At 33.5% G+C, this 17,256-nt stretch overlaps 1 protein-coding gene across 1 annotated transcript in view; it reads left to right on the top strand.

Annotated features, from left to right (window-relative positions):
• Positions 1-17,256, top strand: part of capt (adenylyl cyclase-associated protein 1) — a 286,526-nt gene that overhangs the window by 38,560 nt on the left and 230,710 nt on the right. The window contains exon 2 of the mRNA XM_085947686.1: positions 4,825-4,854. The gene's annotated coding sequence lies outside the window, so the exon portion shown is untranslated. The remainder of the gene's footprint in view (positions 1-4,824; positions 4,855-17,256) is intronic.

The raw sequence follows: 17,256 nt of genomic DNA, 5'->3' as shown, positions 1-17,256 counted from the left end.
ACTAGCAAGTAAATTCGCGCATTCGCATGTATAGGTAGACGTCACGCAATTTCCATTATGTGATATCACGCATCGGGAATTTATAGCAATATGACCTTTATTGTAATGGCGTTAGAGCAATGTTTCTAATCTCAATGTTCATTTGAGCGAACCCGTTCGAACCGAACCATTCGGCAGACCCAACAAAAAGCATCAGGAATTTATAGCAATATCACCTTTATTGTAATGGCGTTAGAACAGATTATGCCATTCGGCAGACCCGACAATAAAGTGAGTGTCATTTTCTTTTCCAGATGATTCGTCCATATTAATGTCATTGGTTGTGTCCTATAAAAATATATGCTAAATATACCAAAACTAATTCCCTTATTCTAGAACTTTCAATACGGGATTTCGGAATAAAGAAATCGTGCGGGTTTCCGGGAATACAAACCCTAGTTCTGGTTTATATCAAGAGTAGACACTCAGCTGTCAGCTGTAATACTATAATTACATGTCATTACAGTTCTTATAATTCGCAATTCCCAACAGGTTACCCTCTGTATATCACAAAAAGATACATCAAAATGTGATTGGACATTGTGTCAGACGAATGAGTTTTTATTATATTATGTTTTGATGTGTGATTAATTTTGTATTTTTCCATAGAGATTCTGTGATTCCCCGTGTTACTAATCTCCGTGAAAAATTATAAAAAAAATAGAATGACTATAATCTAAATTGTATTTGTACTTTTCTCTTTTTAAATATTTATCATCTCTTGAGAATGTCGTCCACAACAACTTCGAAACAACCTAAAAACGGTGACAACCTAGATAACCTAATATACGTACAGATAACGGTGAAAGTATCAAGCAATAAATACGTAGCATATTGTCACAGGGTCGATTTTACGCTTGGAAAGGTCCTGGGCTAAAACACATTGATGGGAGTCCTAGAAAAATAACTTATTAAAACGACATTTATAAAAATGGTAATTATTTTCACTTCAATACATTGTCTCTTGAGAATGATCTCTGCAACGAGGCCAAATCGTCCAGGATATAAAGAGGAAGAACACCCGGTAATAACCTAAAATCTAATAGATGACACACAACCGTGAAAGTTTCGGACAATATATTAAATAATTTGTCACGATTGTGACGTATTATCTAGAAATTTGTCCATAATAAACATTAATGGCTATGGTATACTTTTTTGTAATTAATTTCAATAATAGTAGGTATATATTTTTATTGACAGTAACTACCTATTTTTGTCGAGCTTTTGAAAGCTGCAAATTCATTCGCTCGGGATCATATGCTTCGTCTGCTTAAAGTTTCTTTGACAAATGTTTTCAAATTTAATTTTTTATACGCAGGGGCCCCCACCAATATCGGGGTCTTAGGTTATAGGTCTTTTAGCCATATGGTAAATTCAGCCTTGGTCTATCGAATCAATTGTAGCATAGAAAAACCAACAGTTGTATATTATATGTAAATAGTTTAGTATGTATTATGTAAGTAGGTATACAGTGAGATTACCTGTGCTTGATTAATTTGCTAAATGAAAAATAAGGTTATTATTATGAAGTGCTGAGGTAGATTGAAAAAGTTTCGTTACCCTTTCCCTCTTAATTGTCCCGTTGGATAATTCCCAATCGGAAAAGGATAATTGCTCGTCGGCAATTTGAATAATCGATTTGATTTCACCTTTCGCCTAATTGCACTGGTAACTCATTTTTGAAATCGCGTCGAGGGTGGATTATCGATCATTACATCATTACCAGATACCATTTTCCGATAGAGCTATTGGAATATTAATAAGGCCTTTCATAATACCTACTAATTGTTATACTTTCATATACAAAAAGCGATTATCTTTAATATGAAACTGATGTGTAATATAGATAGTTTTTCTATGGGCATTGATAGACAGAATGTCTATTAGGAAAGCGTATGGCTTATATGCACCACTCTATTAAAGTTTAATAAACAACCCTAACTTAACATTATGTGATTAGGCGATAAACGGCAATAAGTATTTCATAATAAAGCACATATTTCTGCAAATGATCCTACTCGTATAACGAAGAAATTAGAAGAGTAGTGCACTTGTAATATTTATTTAAACGGCTTCGGGTCCAAATGTAAAGATCCAACGTTATATAAAACTAATTAATTGTAAACCCTACTAGACTGGGTGCTGAGATACTTTTCGTGTACATAATATGAGAAACGAAGTTTATTTTGAGATTCGTCTACCTAATATGATGATGTACATGAAAATTCATAGCGGTAGTCCCGGAAATAGTCGTGAATCCCACTCCTAACGTGCGATTTAAAGCGCACCTTTTGTATGCATAATATTATGATACATCTACGCACGTTGACTACAGATGTGCAGTGTTGCCAACTGTCGTTGACAAAAACATGCCAGACGGGGTATGAAAACAAGTTATTTGGCAGGAAAAAACGCTAGATTTTGTGAAAATAAAATTGCAAAAAAATGTACTTATTCTACCAAGAACGTAGTCAATATCTTTGTTATCGCGTTTCGAAAAAAGTGCAAAAATCGAAAAAATGTCGATATGTCTAAAAGCCACCCATTTTAACAGAAATATATTTAAAAATTGACAGCAAACACCTATATTGTGTTAATGTTCGTCAAGTTTCGTTTCATGTTTGAAGGCGAGAGTTTCTTTCTTGTAGGACAGACAGAGAATTAAAGAACATACCTTTTTTTATATGAATAATTGTTAAATTATTATTTTATATACGCGGAGATTCCGAATAATACACAAAAACATTTAATATTGCATGAAATTATTTCATCGTGTTTTATTTCTCATTAAAATAAGTACAGACCCACCTGTATTCAGTATCCTGTATAAAATACATTAACTAAATATCTAGCGTTTTTCAACACATTTAAAGCTGTTGGAGGGATCAAAAAACGTTAGTAAAAACGCCACAAGCCAGATGCGTTTTTTGCAAGCTAGATGCCTATCGACAAATGCTAGGATCTGGCAAGAAAAACGCTAAATTGGCAACAGTGTCTTCTTCTTCGTCGGGACCTCAAGACGGGTTCGCAATCGGAATGATTTAGCTCTCGAGCAGAAGCTTTCTCCATCTACTCCTCTCGATATCCAGCGGAATTCAAAGCCGATTTCAGTGTAAAATCCGTGGCAGCCTTGATGTAGTCCATCCATCCATCTTTTGATAAATTGAATACTTATTGTAAATTAATTGTTAATATAAACACCGATAGGCTTGGCTTTATCAGCTTTATCCCTAGCATTTGAACAATTCTACTTGAACAGCAAGTATTAAGTCAGTTGGAGCATGCGTAGAAAAAATATCAAACTGGCTTTAATAGTTTGAATAATATAACATTACATTTTCAATACTCCTAGTCTTTCGTGTTTGGGTAGATAATTAGTACACAATATACATTTGCACTGCCAAGTAAGTAAGTGGAAACAAGTAAAATACATTCATTACTATATTTAATTGACCTTTGTTTACGATATTTATTGATTTGTCGCTGGTTATGCGTGGTGTCGTGCACCTGAAAACCTGTTTAATAATAATTATGAATTATCGATCAATTAAGCTTTGTATAGAATCTATACTATAGATAGAAGAGAATGTATACAAAACCTCGTTGTTTGTGAATTTGTTAGTCTGTCAAGTGCTAAATTAATTTTAAGTAGGGCGTTATTGCGGTACTACGTAGAGAGATGGATGGTCATTGCCGAAATGACGTGCAATAAATCTCCAAAAAAGCTTTTCCCCAAAATACTCCCCGAAGATTTTAAAAGGGAAACATTGCATTCAACGTTTTGTCTGTATAATGTCTAGGATAATATTTCTTATAGGTACCTGTAATTTTACACCTTGGTAAAATTAATAAACACAATTTTCATTGTTCTACAATCCGGTGTGTATCTTTTCCGATTTTACAAGGGATGTAAGGTTAGGTTACGTTTTGCTTAAACTCTCAGTTAAATTCATGCTCTTGATCCAAAGACACGCTGAAAAAACAACAGACGCACGAATAAAACTTGCGAAACGAACGTTCTGTCTCTGGACTATTGCAGGCGATAATTTAATAAATAAGGGTGGGGGGATACTAGTAGGGGTATTAGTTAAAATTAAATTCATCTCCTTTGTGTGATTGCGAACGAATCAAAACCAGTGAGTAATAGCGCCTGTACACGTGCATGGGTTTACTTGCACCAATCGTGTGTATTCTAAACAATTGCGATAATAACTGTGTATGCTGACTTTAACTTGCTGAGTTTAGCTGAGCTGAGTTTAACTGCTGACTATCTCTTCAATCCCACTGTTAATTGCACCATATTGGTGCAAGTAAATCCATGCACGTGTACAGGCGCTATGATATAATGAATCATAATAGTTTTTTTTATTATTATTAATGTTTGTATTATGCAATTTTGTTCATCCCCTAATGTGGCTGTTTTAATAATTATTGCTTATTACAACGTTTTTCTTAGCTCGTGTTCTTATTTGTCCGGTGGTTCTTTGTCCGGTACAAATCTTGCAATCGATTTTTAACTAACTTCCCGACTAGCTAGACATTTGAAACTTTTAGAATATACCAGAACACGATGCCAATGCATAATACTGAAATGTCAAAATGACATTTCAGTATTATTTCTATAAAGTACAAATTTTTTTGATCGTTTAAGCTAGTCAAGTCAAGTTTATATGATTCAACAGAAAATTTAAAAACGTATATGAAAAGTTCTTTTTATCTTGTAATTATTTTTATTTAGTTCACAACTGTATAATTAATATCGTTTTATTTTCTCTATTTCAGCCTGTCCGTAGCCACACGCCTTTTCGTGAAGTAAGTATTGAAAATTTCATTAAGTTTTGTTGAATGTTTATTATTCGCCTGTTATTTGTGTCTCCTTTCTTTGAAGGCAATTGCGCCATATTTTGCCGAATAATGAACAAGTCGTACTTAACCCTTCAAAATGAAACGTTCTATTGTTTTTCTCCTCGGACATTTATCATTTAAATTGACATCTAAAACGTCCTTCTGTGTTTATAATATAGAATTCGTGTTCATACTACCGCCAAAATTTAATAACCTAACTAAAGCCAAATAAATAAATCACACTGATTTTATATTGTTTTTTTCTTTACAATATACCTACAAATATTATGACAAGACGTATCGTTTATAATGCATGGAAAAAGACGATGGAGTATTCCAGTATGTCTAAAGTTAACCGAATGTGACGTACGATAGTAACAGGCCTCATTTTTAAGAAGTTAAGTTTATTAATTATAATTAATTTAAGAAATTTTTGAGACTTCTTTACTTGCGGCTGTATGGATATTATCCGTTGTTCTATCCGACTGACTTTCTCTTAGGTATGCTTACATACTGTAGCTTAAAATTTAGAAGGGATCTTTATTTAGCTACATATTTTTTCCGACTTATATGCGGCGTAAATGAGAACTATGCCATTCTTGGTGGTGTTGGCTTGTGTGTCTCTGATAATTACCATAGGAATCGAGGGCATCCATTGTTTGTTCTCCCAAGGTGCAGAACTAACCTGCCATTGGTGATGCCAATTGGGAAGGCAATAACCGTATTTAATGAAATCGCTTCGGATATTGATATATTCCACTTACATGAGGGTGAATTTAGGTGGAAGTTGTTTTATAAGTTCTTAAGATAAGGTCTATCGATAGTTCACTCTGTGTGCTTCCATCTACTTTTATTTTTGTTGCTTTATTTTATTTCTTTCCTTATTTTATTACTTATTGTATTATTAAGTCACATTTCTCTGTATTTTTATTTTAAAAATTGTTAACACTTTATGTCTTATCGTGAACGCTTTGAATTGGTAATTTGTTATGTTTATTATATGTAAAATAAATAAATTTGATTTGAATTACGTAGTATATTTTCAAATATCAGCAGTGTCGTTTATCGCTGTCATAATATATAACACCTATACATTTAAATTAAAATATGTTTTTATATAATATGTTAATTTGATATTGGGTACCTACTTATATTGCTATATAATATATATTTTTTATTATTTCATCCACCCCTTGTTTATATGCCAATAATTAATACATATCAGTTAGGGTTGTGTTATATCACCATTCCCTTATATTAAATTCATAATTTCTTTATAATAATATGCTTATTGTATTATCAGCAAAGTGTCGAACAGTGTGTATGTGGGCTGTAGATAGGGTTGCCATTCGTCCCGGTTTGTCTGGGATCTTCCAGGAAAAGGAGACTCTGGTACGTACCCCAGGTAAACATCAACCGGGACCTAAAATGTCCCGGAATTTTAAAGGACACTGACATCGTTTTTTCAAAAGAGGTAGGTTAGAATACAAAGTATGGCTTGTAAAAAAATAATAAATGGTAAAGCTGCTAGTAGGTACTGTATGTAGGTTTCCACCTGGATTCTGGACAGAAATTTAATTTTGTGCGGATAAATATGGTGGCTTTGCGGAAAATATGGCAGGGAGAACTAAAAATAAAAGAAAACCCGCCAGACTTGTATTATGGACAACGTACGAGTATTATGGACGACGTTTTTATTTAGAGGGTAAAATACTCGATTTTTAATGTCAAACTATTATACTAATTATTACATATATACTAACTTGTCTAAACAAAAAACTATTATATATACACTAACTTGTCACTAATTATTACATATATACTAACTTGTCTAAACAAAAAACTATTATATATATACTAACTTGTCAAGGAATTCTCTATCAAAAAATGAGAGTTATATATGGCTGTATAGTGTAGATTGTATAGGTAAATCATTCTACATTGGCAGCATGGGCGATTCGCATGACGTGTATTAATTAGTATTGTTTCCTTCGATGCATATTACATTGATCGCTTTTTCCGTTGTGCCACTGTCGACTGGTTTAACCTATATCTACATTGAAACACAGTAGAGAAACAAAAAACAATAATTGTCGATTTTCCTTTAATAATAAATTTACATTTTATTTATAAATAGTGGAGTTCCATATTACAGCAGTATTGATCATCATAAATTATACAATAATTAGTTTTTTTAGTCAATAGCTATTTTGGTTGCAAAACGTCATTATCAAGACTGTAAATACATGATATTTCCTCGCCTATACCTATAGGATATTTTACTCACAATTCCAGTTTTTATTTCAAGCACGATACCAACTTATGAACACTGCCTGGATACAGTCTTCCGCATACCAGTTTTCATAATTACCCTTCAAATGAATATTATATTATTGTTTACCTTTGTTGTTCAAGCAAGTTCAAAATTTGATGTGTCTCTGCCTGTAAATAATAACCAATTATTACCAGTCAATTATTGTTATAATTAAACTGAAAGCTACAATTCATTAAATTTAAATATGAAATATTTAAAATTAAATCGAATTCATATTTTATTTCATACAGATGCAAATACGTCTTGCTTCCTACACAAGTCATATTATACCTATAAATAATGTTCAAATGTCAGAGGAGTATGATTTGATGAAATTTTATTTTTATTTATTAGGTAAATAAATTATATTTTGGAATGTATACTTGTGAATTTCATGTAAACTATATTATATCCACGTGTATTCATTATATAATTCAGCGAAATATTTATGTGATAATCATTCGTTGCGAAACGTATCCGATTTAAGCAATATTATTATTATGGGATATTTATATAGGTACACTTTTTTTAGAATGGCTATAAGTCATTCAATCAGTTTACCTCTCGTGTGGATTTATTTAACATGAACAAATTGAATCAGAATATTTTTTAGAATGTAGTTGTTGATGATAATTGAAATATTGAGATATTATTTGAACGAGTTAAGATTCACAATATTGTTTAGATTGGATGCTCTATAAGTCTATAAGCACAGATAAATATTTAAAGGTAAAACCTCTTATGTCTGATTCTTCTAGAGAAACATCTCTTTATAAATACAAATTTATTTTAAACATCAACATACGGTATGTACCAAAGCACACCTAAGAGGATCCTCAGTCGGATAGAGTTACGGATAATACCCATACAACCTAAAGTAAAGGAGTCTTCTGAAATCCTCTCCACCGTAAGACCGTACTTCAAGTGATGCGGCGCTCAGACAGTGACAGGCAGAAAAAAATTGACCCACTCTCAAGTCTGGTTCTACAGTTACATCCGAAAATACCCGGAACGTACGCAGGATAACGCCCAAAATTTGTAGCGCCTTGTTACAAATAGTAACCATATTGTCATTAAACGCCAGTCTACTGTCAAACGTAATGCCAAGATCTCTAGAAGATGATATTCTCGAGAAAACTCTGCCGTGCATCGAATATTGGAAAAAAAATACTCGTGAGGCCAAACAATGACGTAGTGATTCTTTTCTTCACATTCTAGTCCGTCTTTATGAAAGAAAACCCATTGAAAATTATTAAATCAATGATTCTACTCGGGTCAAAAAATTCAGATTTAAATATTCATGAAGTCGAATCACAATTTTCGTATCTTAAGGCTATACTTCAGCTGAGGTGAGGCATGTTCTAAAAAGATCGTGACTAGGCGATGCGCGGATTGTGCAAATGACACGAGCCGAACGAAATATATTTTTTTATAAAAATTCAACCTGTGTCCTTTTAATGTTATGTTTATTAATATATTCGTTTTAATAATAGTATATTCATTTACATGTTTCCTTTTTCAAGTACACGCGGAACGTTTTTTAGTCATCTTTACAAGATTTAAGAATATATTCCTCCGACGCCATGATAAAACAAATTGACGTGCTCACACCTCGACTGTCAGTCTCCGATTGGCGACGACTGCGAAATTTCGTTCTGCATACTGTTGAAAATTATTTGCCGCTTCACTTATGTACGCTCTTAATTAACAGATTTAACAACGTTTGATTTTTATTCATTCGTCGAACCTAGTGCCGTCGCAGTATTCAAACCTGAGAACAATGTGATAAAAGACAGACGTTTTAGTCTCTGCTCCACGTTGGGCGCAATTATCTATCTTATTTAGGTACATACTTATTATTTTTCCATTTATATGTCGAAAGTTATTTTTTTGCGTGTATTATTTTATTCATGTCTTTTTGAACTGAACTATTAGTCAATTCGTCGTTTTTAATCAGAATTTTCATTTACTGACTTTTTTTCAAAATCTACTCATCTTGTCGATATTGTAAAAAAATAAACCGTGATAAAAAGCGTCTCAAGTCACGATCATTAAATATTCAATCATTTAATTAACGAAAGACAAATTTCAAACTTGAAATTTTTAAAAATATTATACTTTGAAAGTACACCTCAAAATTGACTTAAACTTTCGTTGAGTGAACACATTTTCCCGTCGGACTGAGCCGGCGATATTGCTTATGTTTCCATAAAACAAACTCCGCAAGTTTGAGATGAAAATATTTTCAATATGCAGGCGGGGTACTTCGAACGAGGTCTACAAGGAATTGGAAAATATGAAAAACGTCTCGGCGTGACGATTTCTTACTATTAAAAGAAAACCTTTTTATTTTTCATTTTCGTTCCGTATTGACGCTGAGTATGTAGGAATTCGGTCGAATTATTGTTTCTCTCATTTTACGTATTGGTATGTAATATTTGAGTAACAATTAATTATCAGAAAATTATTAACATTATTAGCCTGATTTTCTGTTACTAATACCGAAAATATGAGAATTACGATCGACAGGATATTTGATGGAATTTGAATGTATTAGTAGGTTGGTGGATATATTTAGGGACCTCTCTCACGTTACCTAGTTCCCTTGTTTTACGAGTAATGACAATTTAATGCGTTCATATTAATAGTGCGTATCTAATTATACTACATACGGGTTTTTACAAATTCTTTAAATATTCAAAATTTAATTTTTATACTTGATCCTTGAATTGGTAGGTAATAAGATTTTTACATTGTTTTATAGTATTCATACCTATAAGCGAGAATTAACTGAATTCGTTGTCAGTGTGCATTTACCATTGGTGCCGATAAGTGCCGATAAAGATGCCGGAAGGCGAAACCTGAGTCGCAATAAAGACTGATATGAAGGGGTTATTGCGAGACAAATGATATGCAACAGAAACATAGTTTGGAGATATGAACAATTTAATGTTCTTGTTCGTTGTTCACATATTCTTGATCAACATCACTATTGTAACAGGAAAAATCACTATCCTCATTTAAAATGTTTGATAATAATATATCGCACAAATAATTATTTTGTTTCGAGCAAGAAGGCGTGGATGACTGTTATCATATTGTTTTAACCGTTTTTAGAGCAAAATTTGAATTTGCAAGAACTACACATCAATGATATTGAGAGTACTGTGTATTTTTTAAAGGTATCTAGTAAAACGTGTGTGCCCTGGGAATTGGTTTTATTCGAAACCAACATATTCATAATTATGTGGCATATCATTATGTTGCGATAACCTCTTCATAATGTAATATTAAAATACCTAAATCAATTATTGGAAGTTAACGAAATACCACCTTATTCCAGGTTACATGTAAGTACGTGAAACATGAGTTCGTATAACATTTTATCAAATGACGAGTTCTTCGTTGAACATTTCACCGTGGAATACATTTATACGTATCTTACAAAATGCGGCGATAGTTTGCAAATAGTACTGTTCCAATTAGATTAACCCTAACCTAACCTAATATAACCTAACCTAACCTAGTAAAGACATCTCATAAAATTTGCCACATGTTGTAGCATACGTACAAATATACTCCACGGTGAAATGTTCAACGAAGAACTCGTCATTTGATTAAATGTTACACGAACTCATTTTTCACGTACTGCTTCGCACGAATTGTCTTGCGGTGAACTGTTTACGTACAAATTTCCGGATACGTTTATTCCAATGCGCTGATGCCCGTTCGTGATGAATCGTATTCTACGGTGGGTGTTTTCTTAATGCGATAGTAAAATGTAAGCTGCTCTTACCATATCATTTTATTTTATTTCGGAATTCGTCCATTATTTTGAATGCAATTTTGAAAAACGGAAAAGTAATCCTATTTGAAAATTGCTCCGCATTAATAATTAAAAATAAAAAAATCCCCTTACGCCTGATTAGAATAGCAACACTTTGCTAAAATAATTGGCTCCACAGTACATCCACTTTTGGGGCGCTGTGAAGGAATTGTAAGACCCGAGAAAATATCAAAACCACTGCTATATGCGGTCAAGTTAAAATATGACTGTATTATTGAAGCATCCGCCGGTCTCGGAACAATGGCTGTTGGCTTCCAGCTTCTGTGTTTTCCGCGAACTTATGCATTCGCTCCGCATTGCGCTCATCTTGCATTCAAATCCGCAGAAAGAGGTCGCGAATCAACATGTCTGATTATGTAAAGTGTTCAATAAAACACGCCCCAACACCGGTTGATATGGTAATTAGAAAATCTACTGGGAACATTGGCCGATTAGTTTTTCTCGTTTTGTCCCGTCTAATGTAGGATCATGAATCTCCTGTCTAACAAATACCACAGCAATAAATTAAATGCAATACATGTGGGTGTCCTTTCAGCTGCTATGATGTTTTTGGTTACATGTAAATTGTACGTAAAACATTTCACCGTAAGTTCGCCGTGAGCTTTCTATCGGTAAGAAATGACCGTATACTATACGGTCTCCAATTTTATTAAATTCAATATGAACATTAATTCAATTTTCATAGCCGATTTTGGCAAAATTCATGAATTCAAGAATGAATACCTAACCTAACCTAACAAATAATAAAAAATAAAATAAGTAGGTAGTAAAAAAATTAAAAATAACAAATAACCTTTTATAAATGGGTTACATGTAATTTGTACGTATTACATTTCACCGTAGAACAGTTCGCCGTGAGCTTTCTTATCGGAAAGTACCGACCGTATAAGTACTATAATACGGTAATCTCTGATTTTGCCAAAATTCATGAATTCATGAATGAAAAAATAATATATATAATAATAAAAAAACAAATAATCCAGTATATCGGCTATTTTTAAATTTTGTTTGCCGCTGGCATGCTGTAAACCGACAGAAGCGTGTTTTATTTAGACACGAATTTTATCTCAGTATTCTACGTTCCAAAGAGGTTGGACGTTCTTTAATATAGGTACGACCATATATTATTTCCGATACAGAATTTCACGGTCAAGTGTGATACGGCGAACTGCATACGTACAAATTTTTGGACACGGATGTTTTTGCTACGTGCTACATGCCTATTACAACTTTATTGTCGTTGATAAAAAAATATGGTTCATATTATTTTTAATTACCCTGTCTTCTGTTGATTGCGCGACATCAGAATTTTTTGCGGGAGACTAATAATAAAAAAATAGGTACAACCCATTTTCAATATTTCAGCCCAATATTTGTGACTCACTCCATACACATAGTTTATCTATCGTTTTATTGACAATACGATTATAAGTTTTATAATGAGGTGGGTTTACTACTTGGATTACAGGTAAAAAAATCGAGGTTTCGGCTTATATTCTTTGCCTTTTTGAGTAGGTAGTCAAACGGCATTGTGTTCCAATTTTAATGATTCCTGCCGCCCGCTTGCCTTCTTTCTTGAGTCGTATAGTCTTGTAGCATGTACTTCGGGATACACTTAGATTTAAAAAAAATATAATGAATATGTAGGTACTCTGCTATATCTACTCTGTAGTTATATTTTATTTAATAAACCATTTCTTTTATTCAACGAATAAGACACACGATTTGAGAATGTAGCATTATATAATATATTGAACATACATAATTTGAAAACATCTCATGCATATACACACTAAAAAATCATTTTGCAAGAAAAAAATATGACACCCGATGGGCTTGAACCTGTATCTGCTGGATTCGCGCCAGTTTGCTTTTCCAATTAAGCTATGTGCATCTTACTAATTAATTACGACGACTTAAACTAGTTACATAAAATGCTTATGAATTGCGTTATGATGATTTTTTTGTGTGTATATGCATGAGATGTTTTCGAATTATGTTTGTTCAGCATGTTTTTATGTTCATCGAATAGTATCGTAGACTCTTGTCGAATCTATTAACACGACAAGGGCTATGTGGCACAAGTAGAATGAAATGATGTAATGTGAAGCAGACAATAACGATGTACTTCAATGACTTGAGATTAGGGATTCCAATCCCGGGATCCCGAGCTATTTTCGATACCTATGAATCCCGGGATTGATAAACAAAATCCCGAAACTTTCGGGATTGATTTTTTTATCAATTTTTATGGAAAATAAAATAAAAAAGAAAATATAACAGAAAAAAATACTTTTATTAATAACAAATAACTACATTAGAAATAAACTGAGTTTGAATGAAGTTTGATTTATACCCATGTGTAAGTTGTCGATTCATTTTATTTTTTCACATAAATTAATAAAAATGTGAAAGATTGGAAAAAACAATGCTTCGCACTATTAACAAAGTAATTCAATCATGATCTCATACGTTTTACGGCAGTTTCATATTTGGCTGACTAATTAGATTTATGAAGCGGAAATGCCATAAGTACACCACGATTTCCTTTACTATTTTAAATCTCGCTAACACATTCATTAAGTCTTTACTATCAGAAACAGTAATCTCATATTACAATCAAATTATTATTTATATTACAATATTATTTACTCCATTAAACTTATGTATTTCCAAGATTGAACGTATACAATAAATATCTTAAATAGTATAAATTATACTAGATTTATTTTTGACCGATTTTATCGATGTTATTTGTAAATATAAAAATTTTATATTAGCAATGGAAAAAAAATGCCAATCCCGGGATCTGGGATTGTCAAATTGTAATCCCGAAATCCCGGGATCAGAATTTTTGGCTCGGGATTGGATTCCCTACTTAAGATGGTTGACGATTTTCTTTATCATGGCTCTTGCATTACGAACACCGAAAGTTGCGGAAAGGGGATAAATCGAAAAATAACTTATACGGAAAAGTAGTATCAAGATGGACAAAAGTTCGTCTGGTCCAAGATTCGGGCCTCGTCCATCTTGTGGTGTTTCAAAAGAAAGACGTACAATTGATGCCTTTGAGATATAATATTGGAGGCGCATGTTAAGAACTCCATGTGTGGCAAAGACAACTAATATATCCGTTCTAAAAGAAGTAAACTTTGTATTTTATTATTATGGTATTCTTAAGTTTGCTGTAATTCAAACCAACGCCAAAAGTAAAAATAAATTACCACAATTCTATTTACCGCGTTACGTATGCAACGCAAACCGAGTTATTAAAGCGAGTCACCAAAATGCGCTTTAACTAACGCCTCCTCTACCGCGGTATAAACAGAGTTAACCTAAATATTTATGAGGAAGTTGCATATAAATAACCGCGAGATCTCAATGCAAGTGACGTTTGTAGCGAGCATCTTATGCATTCATATTTTGTTCCGAAGAGTCCCACTATAAATCATCGCAAGAATCCCCACTTTATTTACTCTTTACTTTACAACATAAAACCCCAGAAAGACTGTGAATCACGTATTTATGTAATTTTTCCTGGGACGAATTCGTGAAAGTGCAAGCATATTTTTAGCACACATTGATCGTCTTTATTATTTTGTATGTATGAGTTGCCTAGAGTCATAACTCACGTATTCCAAAAATCGCAAAAAAAAATTAAGCAGTCGAAATTGTCTTAATACATGTTTGAGACTTTCACAGACTTTGAACCTATTTGTTGTCGTATTTATAGATTTTCACCGTGTGTACTTCTACATTTTTTCCTCGACGTTTCGGGCTCGTCGCAGAGGCCATTCTCAAGAAATATGTTATGATGTAGTGTGGTGTAGATGTATGAATGCGAACGCCACTCGAAGAATGTCTAACCTACACTACACATCATCATAACATATCTCTTGAGAATGGCCTCTGCGACAAGCCCAAAAGTCGAGGAAAGAAGATAGAAGTACACACAGCTCTAATTCAAACGTCACCCAATTAAATAGCCTTCCAAATGCTGTTGCCAAGGGCGCTATTGAAATACTATTGCTGTACCTACCTAACGAGGAAATAGTTATGGAGGTCCAAATTATTGAATAAAATAAATCTGGAGAGTGGAAAATGCTGTCTCATTTCGCAACGCAAGTTGGATACTATATATATAAACTACATACAGAATGTAGACACGGCTATTTCAACGTCAGCCTCTATATAAGAATCGCCAAGCTTTCACCCCGCTCTCAATGTTATAACTTTTACGTTTTACAGTTTATTTTTTTTAATATTTCAGGAGCAATTAAAACTTGTGCACTGTGCACTGAAGTATGCTTCATAACGCTATATTTACGATGAATTCCAATTAAATTGTTACGTTTATATTATATTACAGATACTATATAATATAGTAACAACAGTTTTTAACATAAAACAAAACATGAATGAAATAAACTCCAGTATTGACATAATATAATCGTAAATGCAAAAAATATCACACGAAGCTTAGCATGTTTGTTTTATTAATTACCTACTTAATACGTTCTAGTATATAATTGACAATGGAGAAGAGAGATATCACAAAAGCTCTGTATAATTTCTGCATGAATTTCCATTCTCGCCTCAAGATAATAAATACTGAGTATTTAAAAATGAAAATATTATTTTTCTTTTCGTAGAGCCGTGTTTCCTTTTCTTAGTTATATAATTTATAATTGAAAATACAGTCACGCAAAATAAAATCTTCAAGAATATAGCTGCCGTTATTAAATATTCTTACTTATTATAAGTCTACAACAGGAACGAGGACCAATGGCAGCAGTGTGAGAGTAGTACCTAGTAGTGAAAAAATAATGTAGCGGCGGTAAAACGATCACAGACCCATGTTTTGACAAAATCTCATGGATGTATTGTCACCTTACAGAAAATCGAACCTGGAGCCCCGGATGAGAAGCCAGTGACTTACGCACTGGACTACGAGAGCCACATAAATATAATACGCACCCTTAGTTTTTCATGACTATTTTGATTTGAAAAAGAGGTACTTTTATCTAAACAGCACGGATGTCGCCAAAATTTATGACTCACTTGCGTAGGTATTACACATTATTTTTTTAAAAGTATTATTCTTTATTATAATGTTGTCAATTGTACCTGTAAATATTTCATATATTTTCCTTTGTATATTATATTATATTGTAAGTATTATAAAATTAATACTAGGTAGGTACTATATCTAATATTTTCCAAAGTATTAGATACAACATTCTTAGTGGCCGAAAAAAAATTCTGTCCACTTGTCTGTACTTATATTCACTATCATCAGGTAAAGATAAATTATAATGCTGAAAAGTATCAATTTTCCACCCCCACCCCCCATAATGTAGCGGAAATAGATTATAAGAAGAACTTAATATTATAATGGCAGAATAATTACCTACACATTTTTAATCGTTATAAGCCATTGATGTTCAAAGTGGGCTCACCCTCTCACCCCCTAGGGTGCCCTGGGATGAAAAGCGGAGGTAGGTTACTTTGCAAGACAAGGCAGCGATAGGCAGCGGTGGTAGGCTTCTTAAAGGGGGAAAAGAATACAAACCGATACCTCATATTGTTTTTACTTATATACTTAAGTTTTTAAGTAGACTAAGCTTAAGTAGTTTAAGCTTTTATATGATCAAACTGTGCACATACAAATGGTTTTACATCATCATCATCATCAGGGGCGCGACAACCCGGTGTGGGTCCTGGCCTCCTCCAACGGCTCCCTCTACCTGTCCCTATCCAGTGTGGCCGCTGTCCAATTCGGTTCCCCCAGAATACGGCAGTCACTAGCAGCTCCATCCAGCCAGCGAATCTTTGGCCTGCCTCTTCTTCTACGCCCTATTGTATTGCTGGATATTACTCTCTTTGCCGATTCATTGTCATTCATACGGTGCACATGACCTAGCCATCGCAGTCTCCCAATCTTAATTGATTGAACTGCGCTGCAATCTTCGTACAGCCCGTAGAGCTCAGCATTGCCTATATCTTCTCCAATTGGTGCCGTCCCTGATCGGTCCATATATACGGCGGAGAATTTTTCTTTCAAAGATGTTCAGCGCTCGTTCATTTCGCAGATTTAATGTCCAGGTTCCCGATGCGTAGGTGAGCACTGGCTTTACAAGTGTCTTGTAAATAGTGCTTTTAGTTCGGCGAGATAGTATGCGGGACTTAAAATGTCTTAACAGGCCAA

The sequence above is a fragment of the Rhyacophila brunnea genome, unplaced genomic scaffold, assembly GCF_057557595.1.
Source record: "Rhyacophila brunnea isolate RB1 unplaced genomic scaffold, BYU_Rbru_1.0 scaffold_2, whole genome shotgun sequence".
Lineage (NCBI taxonomy): Eukaryota > Metazoa > Arthropoda > Insecta > Trichoptera > Rhyacophilidae > Rhyacophila > Rhyacophila brunnea.
Note: the sequence above shows the minus strand (reverse complement) of the source record. Positions and strands in the feature narration are given on the sequence as shown.